The sequence below is a fragment of the Biomphalaria glabrata genome, chromosome 11, assembly GCF_947242115.1.
Source record: "Biomphalaria glabrata chromosome 11, xgBioGlab47.1, whole genome shotgun sequence".
In the NCBI taxonomy this organism is placed as follows: Eukaryota; Metazoa; Mollusca; class Gastropoda; family Planorbidae; genus Biomphalaria; species Biomphalaria glabrata.
In genome coordinates this window covers 4,319,814-4,339,698 of record NC_074721.1, presented here as the reverse complement: position 1 = coordinate 4,339,698, position 19,885 = coordinate 4,319,814, and the positions used below count along the sequence as shown (strand labels likewise).

General features: G+C 36.7%; 1 protein-coding gene across 11 annotated transcripts in view; it reads left to right on the top strand.

The window, feature by feature from the left end:
* The window catches only part of LOC106058871 (probable G-protein coupled receptor B0563.6), a 253,609-nt gene that overhangs the window by 164,276 nt on the left and 69,448 nt on the right, over positions 1-19,885 (top strand). For 7 of the 11 annotated variants that reach the window (XM_056003974.1, XM_056003977.1, XM_056003967.1 and 4 more), the window contains one exon: positions 3,706-3,781. The exons of 3 other annotated variants lie outside the window; for them this stretch is intronic. The gene's annotated coding sequence lies outside the window, so the exon portion shown is untranslated. Of the gene's footprint in view, positions 1-3,705; positions 3,782-5,617; positions 5,887-19,885 lie in introns of those variants that run through there. One more of the 11 variants, XR_008773628.1, reaches the window with a different exon arrangement.

Below are 19,885 nucleotides of genomic sequence, written 5' to 3'. Positions count from 1 at the left end.
TCGCGATGTGGGCTAACTGTATTATGGGCATCGCTGACATAACTGCAGTTTTTAAAAAAAAAACTGGTGTGGACCATTCCTAGGTTGGGATGCAATGGACTACTAAAATCTGATTTATTCAGTCTCTCATTTGAAATGAACATAGTAAGAGTAGCTTTGAAATCATTTCTTTTCTGGTTTGTTAGCCGACCACCCTAGCGGAGTACTACAGCAAAGATTACCCTCGCAATATATAGATAAAAGCAGTAGCCAATACAAAACCCAAAACAAAAATCTTACTCTGGAATAAATGTAACCTGACACAACTACACCAAGCTGCATTAAACTTTCAACAAACATTCTTACTGGAAAAAGACATTAACCAACCAGTCGATGACCTCTGGAATTTCATTAATAACCATCTTAAAAGCATTATAGAAAAACATATACCAACTAAATACACACCAAACAAAATAAATAAATGCTGGTTTAATAATAGACTAAAGAAGCTTTGTAAACAGAAGGGAAACCTATATAGAAAATTTTAAAGAAACTAAGGCAGAAAGAGTTTACAAAAAGTACATAAAAATTAAACACTTAACCCAAAAAGTAAGCAGACAGCTGCAGAGTGAATACATAAACAATGTAATATCTAAAGATAACAACAAAAACCTATGGTCATACATTAAGTCTAAGAAAATGGAAACAACAGGCATAGCGCCATTAAAAGATGAACATAACATAATACATAATGATAATGAAACTAAAGCAAACATCCTAAACAAATACTTTGCATCAGCATTCTCAGCCCCAGGAGACAAAAACATATTACTTAATTTAAACCAAAGATATAGTAGTACAAGAAAATGGAATTCAAAAACTATTAGCCAACACCAAACCAAATAAAGCATCTGGTACTGATGGTATTCCAGCTAGATTACTCAAAGAACTAAGTAATGAGCTAGCCCCAGTGTTCAAAATACTCTTGCAGGCATTACTTAACCAAGGCAGAGTACCAAAGGACTGGAAAGAAGCTAATGTCACCCCCCCCTGTTTAAAAAAGGAAAAAAATCTGACCCAGGAAACTACAGACCAGTATCACTTACCAGCATCACATGTAAAATCCTAGAACACATAATATGTAGCAACATCATAAACCACTTAGACAAACATAATGTCCTCACCCCATACCAACATGGCTTTAGAAAATATAGATCATGTGAAACACAACTAATAGGACTAATTGATGATTTTTCAAAAGGTTTAGATAATAGTGAACAAATAGATGCTATCTTACTAGATTTTTCACCACCATAGTTTGCTTAAAAAATTAAAATATTTCGGCATTAATGGTCCACTGCATCAGTGGATTAAAGAGTTTCTGATAGGGAGATAACAAACTGTAATAATAAATGGCTCTAAATCAACACCGATAACAGTAAACTCAGGTGTACCCCAAGGAACAGTCTTGGGTCCAATACTATTTTTAATTTACATAAATGATTTACCAAATTGCATTAGTTCAGGAACAAAAGCCAGATTATTTGCAGACGATTGCATAATATATAGAACAATAAAAACAACACAAGACACATATATTTTACAAAGAGAATTAGATGAATTACAGAAATGGGAATCAAATTGGAGCATGTCTTTCCACCCAGAAAAATGTCAGTTGTTAAGAGTAACAAAAAAAAACTAAAACAAATTAATTCCACTTATCTTATTCATGGCAAACCAGTAACACAGACTAAAAACGCAAAATACCTAGGTGTTATAATAAATGAAAAACTGTCATGGAATCCACATATTGATGAAACTATCCGAAAATCAAACAAAGCATAAGGGTTTATTAAAAGAAATTTCTATAAAGCAAATAAGAACATAAAACTTGGTTAGGCCAATAATAGAATATGCATCCTCCGTTTGGGACCCCTCAACTCAAGAAAACATTAAGAAACTGGAACAGACACAAAATAGAGCAGTGAGATTCATAACAAACGAATATTCACATTTGACTAGAGCAACACCTTTAGTAAAATCACTAAATTTAGAAAGCCTTCAGGACAGAAGACTTAAAAGTAAAGTAGCAATTATACATAAAACACTGAACCATAATCTTCAAATACAAAAACAAAATTTAATAAAATACTCTGAAAGACACAAAGATAAAGGCACATTCCTCGTCCCATATGCTAGGACAAATTTGTACAAATACTCCTTCTTCCCTAGTGCTATTAGAGCATGGAATGGGTTGCCTGAGCTAGCCAGGAAAACCAGTGACTTGGCAGAATTTAGGTCATTGGTTAATATGCATGACTAAATGCATGACGCGTAGGACGTAATCATCTTCTTTTTTGAAGTAACGTCTTTATTATATAATATATATATATATATATATATATATATATTTTATCTTTTATCATTGTCAATCGTCTTTTATTATTATTTTACGTCTTCTATTATTGATCAGCGTCTTTTGTTCATTATTTAGCGTTATTTATAACATTTTATCGTCTTTTAATCCTCGTTTTGGAGGCGCGGTGGCTGAGCGGTAAAGCGCTTGGCTTCCGAACCGTGGGTCCCGGGTTCGAATCCTGATGAAGACTGGGATTTTTAATTTCGTGATCTCTTGGCCCCCTAGGTCTACCCAGCTCCAATGGATACCTGACATTAGTTGTGGAAAAGTAAAGGCGGTTGGTCGTTGTGCTGGTCACATGATACCCTCGTTAACCGTAGGCCTCAGTAACAGATGACTTTTACCTCATCTGCCCTAGAGACCAAAAGTTCTGACATGAGGAACTTTAATATTACTTTACTTTATCCTAGTTTAGTGTTGTCTTTTATCTGCCGTTACCTTCTATCTCATTGTTTAGCGTTTCGTGGCGTCGTTTAGAGAAGCCATACTCTCGGTAGCAACAGCTGCTGTGAAATTTCATCTGGCGTTGTTTTACGAATAAAGTCACGAGGTTAAACTAAATTGATTCGTTTCTCGCTGCCATTTCGTCACTTGATATTTCCACCAGTTCTTCAACTGTAAGCTACGACTGAGTGATCCCTTCAGTATACGTCACACATTTGGAGAGTGATTGTAACCAGCAGAAAAACTGTCTGTCCAATCATCAATCAGCTACAGAAGAAAAAAAAATGGTTTCAAAAATATCTCAGACTTAACTTAAATTAGTTGAAAGAAAAAAAAATGCCGTAAGTTTCACATGAAAGCGAGCAGAAGTTCGGAATAAAAAAAAAATAAAGAAAAGTAAAAGCGTCGGTTTACCTTGAATATGCAACATTTCCTGTTTGTGGTCTGACGCAGTGTGGTTAGACAACTAGACACATTTTTTTTTTGTTTACCAAAGCTTTCATTTAAATTGCTCTGCTACTGGGTAGGTCGTAACTTTTGTTACGTTACGACTTGCGCTTGTGCGTAACCTAATCTCACAACGTTATGGATAGGGCTTTCGTGATAATTCCTTTAGATGCCAAAGTGTTCAACAATATTTTCAGTCACTTGGTTTGGTTTGTATGTTTGTCTCTTTGTCGTAAATTGTTTGTACACCTTATTTTGTCCGCACCCATTCTAAGATCAAGTTTAAAATTTGAACAATTATTTATTGACATAGACAAGATCTGAATGAATAAAAAAAAATTAACCAACTAGTCAATTAATAACTGGTGGTTAATTATTTTTTTTACCAAGGGACATTAATCCTTCACTATTCACAGATACGGCTAAATATGTACTGTTTCATCCACTAAATGAATTGATCACTTTGTTTTCCACAACCATTCTCGTGTCAAGGTAAAACTTTAAACAGTTATTTATTGTGCCTTACAAAACATGAATCTATTTAAAAAATTAACCATTTAGTCAATTAATTATAGTTATAATTATTTGTTTGATATTGAAAGAGGGAAATAACTTCTACATTATTAAGATATATAGTTGTAAGTGTGAATTCCTTTCCCTTAGATAAGCTTGTTAAAAAAAAAGTAAAAGGATTTTTATATTTTGTGCTGTGTCAGCAATATTTCAATCAAAACTAAAGTGTGCACGACCGATGTAACAATCTCAGGCTATACTACCTGCCGAGAGAGTTTACACAATTATACGTCATACTTGTGTATATACCACCCACAGCCCACACAAAGAAAGCAACAAAACATATACTAGACATTACAAGCTATATCTCAATAAAAAGTTCTGAAGCTGCCCGACTAGTTATGGGAAATTTCAATCATCTTTCGTTAGCTCAACACTTGCCAACATATACTCAATATGTTAAATGTCCCACAAGGCACGATAAAACCTTGGACATGTGTTATATCAACATAAAAATGGCCTACACATCTCGATGGTTATTTCCCCTTGGAGAGTCGGACCACACAATGATCCATCTTACACCCACGTACAAACCGGTTTTAAAAACAACAAAACCCGAAGTCCAGTCCATCCAGTCATGGTCTGACGACACTGCTTTACAGCTACAAAGTTGTCTGGAGCAAACAGATTGGGGCATGTTTGTAAACAACTGCCCAGACAGATGAACTTACCACAACTGTTAATTCGTACAACCAGTTCTGTGAAAACATGATTGTACCAAAGAAGAAAATTAAAAACATTCAGTAATAATAGACCCTGGATGACCAACATTGAAAATTAACATTCTATCGTCATCGAGAAGTACATAGAAGTCTATTTATAAAGCGCTGGTTATGTGTATGTGTTTATCGTGTGTGAATGTCGTTCGTATGTGCATCTATATTGTGCATCTATATTGTTATTGTACAGTAGTTACGCTGAGGTTGTCAATTGTTGTCAAACCGAATTTCCATTTGATTGGATCAATAAAAGTTATCTTATTTTGCTTGTTTTTTAAATAAATCCTTCACACCATATTTCAGTCTATTGATATGGCATACAAGGCGGCGGTGCTACATATATGTATGATGGGCAACAAAGGAGTCATCAAATTGCTGGGCGCCCTCAAGAAAAGTGCATTGGGCGGTTCTCCCCCTGCGATAATTTTTGTCTTGAATTTCAAAGAATACTGTAACTGGCCCGCGACGTGATTCTATGCGGCTCGCCGAAACGCCGGCACAAATGATAGAAATCCACTCAATATAAAAAAAAAGGTTCAAAACTGTATCTTTACCTACGTTAGGGCCCTCACTATATCTTTGATGGATTAGTACCATGACCTTTAGCGTTTTTTTTTTTTTTGTGTTGCTGTATAAAAAAAAACAACAACATATAAACGGCATTATGAAACAACCATGGCGGCATTCTTTGTTTTAGCCTCAAACAAAAGATTGTTAAACTACGCTTAGAGGCTGGAGGATATCTTGAGAATATTTACCAAAAAGTGACAAGAAAATAAGTCGGTGGTAAAGATAGCTACATTTTAAGTAGAGAAATGAAGCCATTTTCCGACGCGTAAAAGAAAAAGATAAATTTCTAATGTCTCAATAATTAATGTACGTTTCTATAAATAGTTTCTGATCGACTTCAGTTTTGTACTTTTTCGGTCTTGTGGCCCGCGACACGAGTGTCGGAAATTAAAAGGGCCGCAGTTCGAATTAGGCTGCTGTTGATTATATAAAGCTGTCACATTTTTTGTGTGTTTCTCCTCTACAGTACAGATTTACTGTGTGACACAAACGATGTGTATGTCTTGAAGAGCCGAGGACGGTTCCCTCAACCTATTTACAGGAGCGCCGTTAATAAGGACATTAATCCTAAACTAAATCAGGCTTTGTTTCCAAGGAAAGACCAGAAAAAAAAAATAACCAGATCTGTCCACTAATGTGGTCTAGGGAAGCTTCGCGTCTTGTATTGATTTACCTCTCAACGTTCACAGGAATATATGGTCCAGTCTAGACCTAAGAAAATACACGAGCCAACACATGGGCAAAAAATGACCTATTTTTATTTTTTTTTCCTAAGAGTAGTTTTTTTGTATAAAAAAATCTTCCATTGAAAGTATTTCACAATGAACAGAGAAATAATACTTACACTGAATATATTATTTTAAGATTGAAATTGTCGGGGAAAAAAATGAAAACAAACATAGACAATTTTTTAAAATTCTCTTTAGTTGGTGAGTTTTAAATTTCAATTTAAAAAAAAACTGATAAAAAAAAATATGTATCAGGAGTATCACAATGGACAACCATCAAATATCAATACATTGAATAGGTTTTATCTTTTTCTGTAGCACATTTTTTCATTCTGCGTTGTATTTGATCCGTATTTCTATTGCTAGTTGTTTGATGTTCCTGAGGGTTAGGTATGGACGGTATACTATGACACAAGTCGGACGATAAACAAACCAAAACAAATACTGATTTTCAGAGTTTAAAGAATTATTTGCTTGAGTGAAATCAGTGTGAACTATATTATTTTTGTTTCTATATGCACAAATTTAAAAGATTAATTTCCTCACGAATAATTATGGCAAATATTATTATTATGTTAGACACGAACGAGTATTCATCCTCTGGCGCTGCCAGGGTCGAGTTTCGTTAATCTTCTATAAACGTTGAATGTCCAAGCCTCGGCTCCCATATTCGTTTTGTTTTTCCACTTGAGTATTTCGTAAATTATGATACACTGATACGGCCATGTCGATATTTATAGTTTTTTGTTTTTTTTTATATTAATGAACAGCAGGACAGGGCGAATGAAATCTACCGTTTTGTCGCTCAAAATAGACCTATTCCAGTACAGTAGAAGATCAGTAGACTCGATAACCTCTTGTATCGAGTATTCCTAATAATGAGGAGTATCCTTACTGATCAAATTATATGTCAAAGCCATATGTTGGTGTATTAATTTTGCAACTTGGTTATGGCGACCTAGGTAGGCAGATTCCGATAAGGTGAACATCCTTCCGTTATGTGTTCTATTGACTCGCCTACATTTCCACACTTTCGGCATTTGTGAACAATATTGAGTTTTAGGATATGTTTCTTGTAATATTTGTCCTAATTACTTTGTCTTGTATTGCTGTGACAAAGCCTTCTGTTTCAGGGTAGAGATGATCAGCTTGTAGCCATGTTAAGGAAACAGCCTTGTCAATGTTCTCCCCACCTAATAAAGCCGGAAAGTTTCTGTGGAGTGTGTTTTCTTCCCATTGGCGAATCTCATTCCCTACGTCGTCCAAACCGACATTAATATCAACATTGTGTAGGTTCAGAGGGGTAGCTTCGGAGTCGTATTTGCGTTGGAAGGAAACTAGTTCATTGCTGGAGGCCTGCAGTTTTTATCGCATTTTAAAAACTTGCCACTTACACAATTCGAAGATGTTCTGCAATCCACGACCCCCATCCTTCCTGGGCAGGTATAACCTTATGGTGGAGCACTTGGGGTGTAAACATTGAAATTTGGTTAGTAATTTTTTGTGAGTCTGCCAATGCCATGTAGGTCGGTGTCTGTCCAGTTGATCACACAGAACGTGTAAAGGAGCACTGGAACTTGCAGCTACAACTGAATATGGGAAATAATATGGGAGGGAATCTGCCCTGTGGAAAATCAGGCGCCGGGTGACTTATGTGCAGCTTCACCATTCAGAGCCTGCGACGAGAATCTTTAATTATATCAGGTTTCTGCCGTTCCTTTGGTCACAGCAACTGTGTGGAGATCGGGCAACTGATGTTTGGGCACAATTTTTCCGACCATAGATAATACCCAGACTTTCATCTGTTCTTTGAGATTAACCCTAGTCGTACAACTACTGAGGGAGTCCAATTGACACCTAAGAGAAATAGAGACTAGAAGAAAGAACTATTGGGACACTCCGCCATCGTCCAGTTTCACACCTTGTAGAGACAGTTAATGGTCGGTGGGAAAAGTAGGACATTACGCCTGTACTCATATCTCGTCAGACGTCACGCCACATAAAAAGGCTAAGAAAAAAGTAAGACAGACCTTGATTTAAAATAAGTTCAAGGTTGAAGAAGAAATATACAATCTAATATAGGTCAAGGTAAACAGGGAAGACACAAAAAAACAACAAAAAAACCCAGTTGAAGGTTGTTGGGGTGGCCTGATGTGACGTAATAATTCTAGAGATTTCTATGAAAAAGCTTTAAATGACGAGAGCTCAGTGAGTTAATATGAGCTTAGAGTGTTTCGGTTAGAAAGTTCGATTTTTAGATGTCGCTAGTTGGATGTAAACAGCTGGATAGTTTCTTGATCATCATTATTATATCCAGTATTTAGTTCCTACATGAGCCATAATATATTGTGTTCGGTTTGAGTTTGAAAGCATTACTAGTGCTAGAAAAACATTTCAAATATATTTTAAAGACAATACCTTTATTCTACAACTTAAAATAAAATAATATATAAAATAAAATATATATTTTTTTTTAATATTTGGATCAAATCGGGTATAGGTTTTACCACCGTCAGATACTTGAAAGTGTGTATTTACTAATTGAGCCACCGTGACCTCGTATGATGAGTTATTGATATTATCATCATATAGACATCTAGATCTAATACTAGACTTCTGATTTAGTTCTATTGATCTTGATCTAGAATCTAGATGTAAGCTAAATTAGATTTACTTAAGAAAAAAATATGTAAAGCTTAAATATTATTTCAACAAAATTGAAGCAACTTTAATTTTATTCTGTTTATCGTATAATTTCTATACACTAAAGCTGATTAAACGTTTTTTTTTTTCAAAGTCTAGTCAATTTTTTTTTTTACTTTGAAAATTATAAAGGTCAAACTAAAACTTTTCCCGTGTGCCCTATGATCTAGTAATTCTTTTCTCACCAATACACGTTAACTGTTAAATTACTAGGAAAATTGTTAGAGCCGTTTTTGAGATCAGCTGTCCAGGCAAACTGGGGGAGAATGAGAGAGGGGGGAAGCTTAAACATAGCGCTGCAGAGTTGCGGGAGCTAAAAACTGTGAGTTCATAAAATATTTTTGTGTTAAAATGTAAAAATAAAAACTAATTGTAATCCTTGGTTTTAAAATATGCATTGGTTATATAAAAAGATTTGATGTTATAATCCTGGTTTGAAATTTCACGTCTCCTTATGAAAACAAAATAAAAATGTAAAATATATTTTTGTTACATAAGAAAAACAATGAAAAAAAAAACAAGAAAAAACAAACAAGAAAAAACAAACAAGAAAAAACAAACAAGAATGCACATGTAAGAAAGTAAGACGCTTCATGTCACCTCCTGTTACTACCAGGCTATCGGGCGAGCAGACACAAACAAACCCCCAGCTCACGCGGGAGCGATGCGTTATTGAATTAATGCTCGGCTGGACTCTGTTTGCTCATGCTGCGACAGGCTCTGAAATTTCAACCGCTGGCGACTCGCAAATAGCGTTGCAAGAACTGATGCAGATTATTAATGTGTTTGGGGTCGAATGATTTGTGATCCGGCGTAGTCTCAAACTGAAAGGCCATTGTGATGTGTGGCTTGATTCTTTTTGTCTTTATCGATACATCATGTCACTTCAGACTTTAAGCTGTTTGACTGACTGATTAAGTTACATGCATAGATCTGAAGTAACGCCTGAAACTTCTAGGACAAACAAAGCCAAATTCATCAGTTTTTGCCAACTATGGATCTAGCTTTAGATATACAAGATGAATAGTCTGTCCTTTTTTTTTTCAGCTTTGGATATTTGCTTTAAGGTTACACTCTTCAGACCTAATCCATTTAAATTCATCTCCAAGAGCGAGCTTCCCCAACGGTATTCCAATGCAAATATATTATTTAGTTTCTTATCCAGAATTTAAAAAGAAGTTTTCTTTCTCAAATACTTTTTGTCTCAGAAAGAAATTAAACAGATTGAAATTTGAACACTTCTAATAATGAAAACACATACAACATCATGGCAGACAATGGATTTGTTGTACTTATCTATTTCACCTGAATACAGGCAGAATTTTTTGTTGGTTGAAGACGGTAAGGAGACACGGTGGCTGAACGGTAAAACGCTTGGCTACCGAAACGGAGGTCCCTGGTTCGAATCCTGGTGAGACTGGAATTTTTAATTTCGGGATCCTTGGGTGCCTCTGAGTCCACCCAGCTCTAATGGATACCTGACATTAGTTAGGAAAAGTAAAGCAGGTTGGTCGTTGCGCTGGCCACATGACACCCTCGTTAACATTAGGCCACAGAAACATTACCTGCCCTATAGACCAAAAGGTCGAAATGGGAACTTTTACTTTTTAGAAGACGGTAAAAGTCTTTAAGACCAGTATCGTACCATGGGTGGTAAAGGAGATGCGGGCCGCCCCAGGCATTGTATATACTAGATACGCTTCTGAAACAAATCAAATAATGTGTCCTCTAATGCCTAGTGATTGTGTTGTGTCCATCCATGGTCTCTGTGATTTGTCACTACAGTAGACCGATGATGTTAGGTTTGAGTTCGAGTCTGAAATGAGCATAATATGGAAGCCTAGGAGAAAATATACATTGTCTACTCTAGACGAGTGGTTTAATCTTTTTTTTTTTTGTACTGTCAATGACTACTGATGGTATTGTATGTCCAGCACAATGCTCAACCAATTTGCGTTCTGTTGTACAATAGTCATCATCATCATCAAACTCCACTAGAGTCAGGGCTTGAGAGGCTCAAATCCTCTCTTGCAAAAGCCTTGGACAGAAACCCTGCCGTCCTGCTTAGTGCATGAATGTCGCCACACAGGTCGAGAACCCTGGGCCTCCCAGACCTGCCGAGACAGAGACCAGCAAGTCCGGGGCAGTACAATAGTAAAAGTGATCATTACAGATAATCGGATTGAAGGAAGATCACCTAATCAAGTGAACACCACCGAATACTTCAACACCACCATTTGTTTGACACAAACGATTACTTTAACAGCTATTACTTTAACGCCACTGATTATTTCAACAGCACGATTACTTCAGCATCACCGACTACTTCAGCATCACCGATTACTTCAGCATCACCGATTACTTCAGCACCACCAATTATTTCTACAGCACCGATAACTTCAACGCGCTTACGTTGATGCGCGTAAAAAGGCGAGGAATTAGAATGCGTCAATTACGCACGCTAAATAAAGACTTTCTTTCGTGGATTAACCTTTGTACTTATATCAATCACTTTTTCAAAGTCAACTGTTTTGCTTTGAAGGGGGGGGGGAAGAGCTCGTTTCATTTCCTACGATTCAAAAATAAAAAAAAAATTGTAACCATTAACTTTGCTAATTAATTCAGTGTTGAGTGTGAGGACTAGGTTTAATTTAAGTCACGTGATTGATGCTTACAGAAGTATGGCGTACTTGAAATAAGCGCTGTTCAGGATTTCTGGAACAATTTTAAAGAAGCATTCTTGTTCGATAGGAATGTCTCGGATCTCATCTTGGGTTTTGCGCACTCTGTTTTGATCCCTGAGTTTTCAGATCAAGCTGCTTACATCTTACAAGTCATAATTTTTTTTTTTGAATTGTTCATTTCAGTTTTAATAGCCAACCTTTTGAAATGTCAGGTTATTGATTTGAGGTTGCCATTGTCTCTGGAATTTGAACTTTGAACATATAATGCCGTGTGTGTGTGCGTGCGTCCGTGCGAGTGAGTTGGTAAAAGAAAGAAAGAAAGAACAATTTTTTTCCGTTTTGGTTGAAATTATTTTGACTCTCATTTCTTGAATAAATGTGTGTAGATATAACAAACAATTTTCAACATTTTCACCTGAATAGATGAAATTAAAGAGTGTATAATGGATTTTAAGAATGCCTGCTAAGAGGTGTCATTGGGAGGTAGTAAAGACTGGGATTTTTTTATTTCGGGATCTTTGGGCGCCTCTGAATCTACCCAGCTCTAATGGTTAACTGACAATTTTTGGGGAAAGGTATTGGCGGTAAATCGTTGTGCTGGTCATATGACACCCTCGTTAAACGTTGGCTGCAGAAACATATGACCAATACATCATCTGCCCTATAGATCGCAGGGTCTGAAAGGGGAACTTTATTTACTTTGTGTAACTTATATGAGATATATGTGCCAATAAGGAATTTCTTATTAGATCAATATGTTTCAACAAAGTTATAGTCTACGAACAGGCTAAATTTTAGAATTCATCGTTCCAATATCCTGCCCAATATCAAAAAGTTATGTTCTTTGAGTATATAATGTCATCAAAGTTAATCAACCTTATTATTCATAGGCTTTCTGGTATACCATATTATAGGCCCAGGTATACCATTGAAAATAAATAATACAGCTTAATTTAGAATATGGTTTCATTATTAGTATTATTCTTTTATTTCAACAATTGGGTTATAGTCCAAGCTAAAGTATAAGCAAAGTGTTTCGATGGTTCTCGAATTGTACAAAGTGTGCCGCTAAAGAAAAAGTTTGGGAAACACCGCAGCACTAGAATCAATATCTGATCAGAGCACAAAAAATTACTAGAAAAAGAAAAACCACGAATGGAAGAGTAATGTCCCCCTAGTTCATCCGTATCTCAGGGGTAATCAAAGGTGTTTGGTCAAGGTGGTCCGTTCTATTGGCCTTATGAGATCATGTTGAACGTCATACATAGAAGTAAGTCCACTTTTCAATAGCTGTCGCAGTGTGAGACCAAACTCTTTATTGCAACGCTTATAGTAACAACTCGCCCTGTATCTTTCTTGGATGCTCAGATTTTAGCAAACGATTTTTTCGACCACTTCTATTCATCCGATTGTCATCAAATTTTGCATGATCGATGACAACATAGGAATCAATAAAAGAAAAAAAAAACCAATTAATTAATTGAAATTAATTTTTTATTTTTTGTATGGAATACATAGGGGAAAATGAATTTCGCTACGGAGAGATAAGCATTGTGTAGAGAATAAGGTCGTGAGCTAAAATTTTTGTTACAACAGTATAGAAAACCTCAGTCAGTGGCTTAAAAGTCGACCTTCCGTCTGGCTATGTTTCTGTCTGTCTATTCATCTATCTAGATCTAGTCATCTAGTATATGTAGATAGTGATAGGTATATGAAAGGTTAAACGAAAACTTTGACAGGCGGTTATCACCGAATCCCTAACTAAAATATTAATCTAGAGCAGGGCATGTCAAACATTGCCAAAATGTAACAGTTATTTGCCTGAAAGGTACGTTGAATTTCAGCCAGAATTCTGGCTATGTTTGCAGGCACTTATCTCTGTGAGCAGTTCTTTTTTTATAATGAAAGCTACAAAAAACACCTCACCATCCGAGATTAACTGATCAAAATTTTTCATTAGTGATGAAAGTGTCAGTGGCAAACAAACTTCCACTTGACATTAATAGACATCAGGGCAACGGAAGTAATGCGTAATCATAGCAATTTTAAATCTACACAATAGTACTACAAATTTAGCTAAGAGACAGGTAATGAGGTATTTCATTAATTATTGTATTCTATGTTTTCCAACTGATTTTTGGCTGCGGCCCTTCAGGTCATAGTAAGTTTTGCATGTGGCCCATACACCCAAATGAGTTTGGCATGCCTGGTCTAGATGGGTCTTTGACAACAAACAAACACAAAAATTCACTTAAATTTAAAAAAAAACAAACAAAAAGATTCACTTTTGTAAGTCGCATCTATTTTCAGTAGACTTCAAGTGAGAGAGTAATCTGAAGTCTGAAAAAACTGTTAGTGTTTAAAACCAGTAGCGACATTTTTCTTTCATAGGTACTAAGAAAAATTAATTTCAATTTAAAAGTGTCGCTAGCAGAACAACAAAGATGCCTAAACATAACACTGCATTAAAAACGAGCTAAACATAAAAAAGATTATTCTTTTAAAAAATATCCATGTGGAAGAACTCCACTTTTACATCTCTATCTCTTAATACTGCATGATTTAGTTTCATTTTTATCTTACTCATTTTTATTAACGAAAAAAGATCATTATTTACCACTAGCTAATTAAATAATTAGTTGGTTAATTCTTGTATTGATTCACGCTTCGTTAGGCACTCTTGGGTAATTAGGCAAAGTTTCAACCTGATCCGAGAATGGACAGTGGGAGAATTAACGTGTACAAAAATTGTGCCAGACAGACAGAATGACTTGATATATGCTTTGTAAAAAAGAGGGACAAAAAAAAACAAAATGTTTAAAGACGAAAACTAGTTTCAAAAACTCCAGAGCAATGTTTAAGTCCTTGTGATATCAATATCATGACGTGTTTGTTACGTCACATATACGAGTAAACCGTTTTCCCCCTTTTGTTGCTAGTGGCAACATCGGGCCAGGGTGCCTACACACACGGGGTATTAACTTGAGGCACGGGGTGGCCGGGGGGGGGGCGGCGCCGGCCATTTAATATTTTCTCTGGAAGTGGAGTGTCCGGAAAGCCTACTTGTACTAATCCACAGTACCCTACTTACAGTCATGGATTAGGTCTCCGAGACGTGACGTGCGTCGACGTAAATCGTCCAGGGCCGGGGCTTAGTGCAGGGGATAACGGGTCTCGGCCCCCAGAGAGAGTAGAGTATTTAGGTTACCTAAGCACACAGTGTATGAATAGTTCAGTGTCAGAGTGTGTTTGTGTGTGTGTGTGTGTGGGGGGGAGGGGATTTTTGGGATGATTTTTATTTCACATAAAATAGTCACTAAGTCACTAAATGTGTCATAAATACGTATCAATGTCTCCTGTTATTCGCTCAATTTAAAAAAGCTACTTGATTGGTAGATTCAGAAGTTTAGAACATGATTTAATGTTTTGGTCATTTCAACTAAAGTGAAAACACGTACAACGTTTATTTTTTTGTTTCGATAATATGACCACATGTGGTTATGTGACCGCGCAGCTTAATGTGAAAAAACAAATCAACGTGACCACACAAGTCAATGTGACCACACGAGTCAATGCGACCAGATCAGTCAATGTGGCCACACTAGTAAATATGACCACACCAGTTAATTAGACTTTACATGTTAATGTGCCACATAAGTTAATGTGACCACACAACTTAACGTGACCACACAACTTAACGTGACCACACAACTTTACGTGACCACGCAACTTAACGTGACCACGCAACTTAACGTGACCACGCAGCTTAACGTGACCACACAACTTAACGTGACCACACAGCTTAACGTGACCACACAGCTTAACGTGACCACACAACGTGACTTGAACACACTAGTCAACATGATCACACGGGTCAAAGTGGCCAAATAAGTTAAGTTGACCACACAAGTCAATGTGACCACACAGGTTAACGTGACCACACAAGTGAACGTGACCACACAAGATAAAGTGCCTTGCCATCTCTGAAAGCAGTGAGAATCAATTCACCCAGCCGATATGTCTGCCTTGTAAATGTCTTAAGTTATTCATCAGCAGAGTCCCACTAGTACCTTGTAATGATAAGTTATAGCAGACGTCAACTTCCAGGTCTCAGACTTGTTCCGTTCTGGGACAAAGCTCTACATCTCCAGTCTTTTCCCACGAGGATTAATTAGTGGATAACCTAAGTTTAAACCCAGCTACGACAACATTATATTATTTCCCAAACTAAGTTTAAACCAAGACTTCACTGTATACTAAGTGGTCTACTCTGACTGCAAGTGTCTAGCCAACGCAGAGTCAACATCTGTGATTGACCTAAATTTTACGGATCAATTTTCTTTTTCCCAACATCGTTTTTGTGTGTGTGTGTGTTTTTTTTAACTTCATTCATTCGAGATCTCCAAATCAAAGAGAGACAACGCGAGCGCATGCGCCCTGAGACTTGGAGAACTTCCTTTGTTTCTGAGTTACTCCGCGTCAAATTTTTAATTGGAAGTCAGTAAAGCAATTTTTTTCTTTCGTTTAAATTAGCGACTAAAAAAATGGAATAGTTAATGAATATACACTAAGAAAATTAATTGGAGATAAGGGGTCGAAGTAAACTGTATAAGAATGCTGATTTAAATCTTGAGCCTTATATCTACTAGTTCTAACTCTTACGAAAATATTAATACTGATTTAAAAGGAATAAAGCCACTATCTTCTAAGGCAGGGGTTCTCAACCTTTTAGAAATGGAGGATCTATTGTTAGGTGTAGAGAAAGACCATTAATTTAATGTTAAGTCTTGTAGAATGATATAAGATAAGCGTCACTGTCGTAAGTTGTGTTAAGTACGCCAGATGATTCCATGATGCCAGAGTGTAAAGACATGTTATTTATTGAGATTTAGATTTGCTTAAAATATAAGTTTATGTCTTCTTAAATGTGTCTATTTTGTAATAAAAGTTATATATTTAGTTTTGTTCACAAAAAGTTGAAATTCATGTTATTTTAAGTTTTTTTAAGTTAAAATGTAACACGCCTACAGTTGATTAGCTGTCTACCAGCAGATTGGTGCTACAAGTCAACCACCGTCAACAACGCCCACACACACAGTATTTCCCCCCCCCCCTTCTCTATGCCTCTGATATGTCCAAAGGAACTATTAGTACCGATACACTCTGGAGTCAGCGGCGTTGCCGGCTCTGCCAGGGTGTAGCGCTGTGTGCTGCAAGCTGCCCATGGATCACCGGTTCCTGATGTTTCCTCAGAGTTACCTCCCGAAGCCTTTCCTCGTGTTCAGGTATATTGCAAAGCAGCGGAGATTAATTTTCTTCGCTCGGGGGGTAGCCAGCCGAGACTAACGAGCCCCTCTCCTCCCTGGTGCTTACTGGCGCTAGATGCACGACTTTGGTTTTACTTGTAAACCATTTAAATTATTTTTCTCCTTTTTTTTTTTTGCATTTATTTTACCCAATGAGCAGACAGTATCATATAGATCTGTTATCGAAAGCCTGCCTTTTAAAAAAAAAATTATTAGCTCTTTTCGCATGTCTGTCTGTTTGATTGAAATCTTTTACACCTTTTTCCTCCCGATTCTTATTCTCTGTTCAGGTTGAAACTTTGCACAAATATATTTGGTCAATGGGAACACTTTAGAATGCGAGCTCATTTCTATTTGAGGATGATTTTTCCATTTTGTCTATTCTTGAATAACAGCAAGGGCAAGTCTAATTCTTTGTAGCAGTTAAATCTTTATTATACAAATACATTTTTTACAATAGTGTTCTTTGTCTCCAGCCCTCTCTCTCTCTCTCTCTCTCTCTCATTCTCTCTCTCTCTCTTTCAATCTCTCTCTCTCAATCTCTCTCTCAATCTCTCTCTCTCTCTCTCTCTCAATCTCTCTGTCTCTCTCTCTCACTCTCTCTCAATCTCTCTCTCTCTCTCAATCTCTCTCTCTCTCTCTCTCTCTCAATCTCTCTCTCAATCTCTCAATCTCTCTCTCAATCTCTCTCTCTCTCTCTTTCAATCTCACACTCTCTCTCTCTCAATCTCTCTCTCTCTCACTCTCTCTCTCAATCTCTCTCTCTCTCAATCTCTCTCGATCTCTCTCTCACTCTCTCTCTCTCAATCTCTCTCTCTCTCAATCTCTCTCACTCTCTCTCTCAATCTCTCTCTCTCTCAATCTCTCAATCTCTCTCTCTCTCTCTCTGAATTCTAACTGTTCTCACTGTACAAGCTCCAACTAACTCTGTATTTAACTCTGACTAACAAAATCAAGCGTTGAAATACAATTTGGTGCACTCGCACATATTCACGTTGCGCCTGTGGAATTAACCAATGGGCAGCTACAAAACACATCAAGCCTTGACCACGCAGAAATTATTGTTCGCATATCACAGTCACCCACCCGTATCATAGTACAGCCACAAGAAATCATATTTCTCTCTCTCTCTCTCTCTCTCTCTCTCTCAAGCTGAACTATAATTGACTTTCTAGGTTACTCTAAATCTAATTTATAGACAACAACTTCCCTCTCTCATTTTTGGCACGTGCGTCTCTCATATTCCTAGTCCACACCAGTCAATGTGACCACACCAGTCAATGTGGCCACACTAGTCAACGTGGCCACACTAGTCAATTATAGACATTATATGTTAATGTGACCACATCAGTTGATGTGACCACATGACTTAACCACATTACTTAACGTGACCACACAACTTAACGTGACCACACAACTTAACGTGAAAACACAACTTAACGTGACCACACAACGTGACTTGAACACACTAGTCAACATGACCACACGGGTCAAAGTGGCCAAATAAGTTAAGTTGACCACACAAGTCAATGTGACCACACAGGCGAACGTGACCACATAAGATAAATTGCCTTGCCATCTCTGAAAGCAGTGAGAATCAATTCACTCAGCAGACTTGTCTGTCTTGTAAATGTCTTAAGTTATTCATTAGCGGAGTCCCACTAGTACATTGTAGTGTTGGATCATAGAGGACGTCAAATTTGTCGTAATTAATAATTTAAATTTATAGGGAAAAGGTACTAAGCTTTGGGGAGATACGGGTTTTGTAGAAAATTAGGTCGTTTTCTTAAATAAATTGAGCTACAAATAGTTTATAAATCTTTCTATTTTATAAGTTCTTGAAAGGCTCAGTGGCTAACATCGCGGCCTTCCATCATGGAGGCTCGAGACATCGAGTTGGAATTCAGACTTGAGAAAGTTTTGCTAAATTGCTTTTGTGACAGTAGCAAGGGCATCTACTCCTCTTTCCTACAACTGGTTCATAACAGTAATTGGACCATGACGCAAGCCCATGATAGTTGCAAAAATTAATAAAACATTTCTAATCGCGAACATGTATTATTATTAGTCTAGATCCTCATGTATTAAATTAATTACTTCATTGATTCTAAATAATTAAAGCAATTTAAACTTCATACAAACTTGATATAAAAAAATCTATTTTGCTTTTTTATTCTTACATAAAGTTAACAATGACCATCATTATTTCCAATTAAAGTTAGGATGTTACAAAATAGCTTTGTAAAATTATTTAAAAAAAAAAAAGCTTATTGAAGAGAAATAACCGCACAATCACTGCCCTATCTCAATACTGCAAGATGTATCTCCCTTATCTATATACAACAATTAATTAATTGCCACTCATTTATTAACTTTTTAAATATTTTCCATTTGTTGCCATCCAATACGAATGACTGTGCCAGGTTTCCACTTGATCTGACAATGAAAAGTGGGAGAAAACTCATGTAGGGAGAGAGTTTTGAGAGTTTTGAGAATTTAGAGAGTTTAGAGAGTTTTGAGAGTTTAGAGAGTTTTGAGAGTTTTGAGAGTTTAGAGAATTTAGAGAGTTTAGAGAATTTAGAAAATTAAGAGAGTTTAGAGTGTTTAGAGAGTTTAGAGAATTTAGAGAGCTTAGAGAGCTTAGAGAAATTAAGCGTCAGGAATGACTGAGGATAAGATGAGGAGATTAGGCATTGAAAATTAACTACATGCCTTATTCAAAATAGTTGATACTATTTCACTCAATGTAAGCCAGGCTCTTATACAATTAACTTGTTCAATTTGGAACTTAAGAGATAGTTCAAATTTCTTTCGTTGCCAATGCTTGAAATTGTTTACCATAGTCGACATAAAAGTCCTGCATTTTAACCTGTTGAAAGCACCACGTGAGCCCAATCCCAAGCACTGCAATGCCCGCCAAAAACGTTGAAAGATGTGCAGAACTCCAATTTACTGTAGACTTAGCGAGTTCTTAGTGCATCAACGAACGAGCAATCCTTTCTATCGATTGACTCTTCCTAAAATATGCAGACACACGCCACACACACACACGCACACACACACACACGCACACACACACACGCACACACGCACACACGCACACACGCAGGTCTTAGAAGCAGCAGACGATACCACATTTCAAGAAGTTTACATTTCAGTAAGTGACATTTAAGAAATGAATATTTAAAGAAATTTACATTGAAAGAAATTCCCTTTTTAAGAAATGCGCATTTAGAGAAAGCTGCATTTAACTATTGTGGTTTCAACGTTATTCTTTATCATTTAACCAGATGAGAGGAAGAGAGCGAGAGAA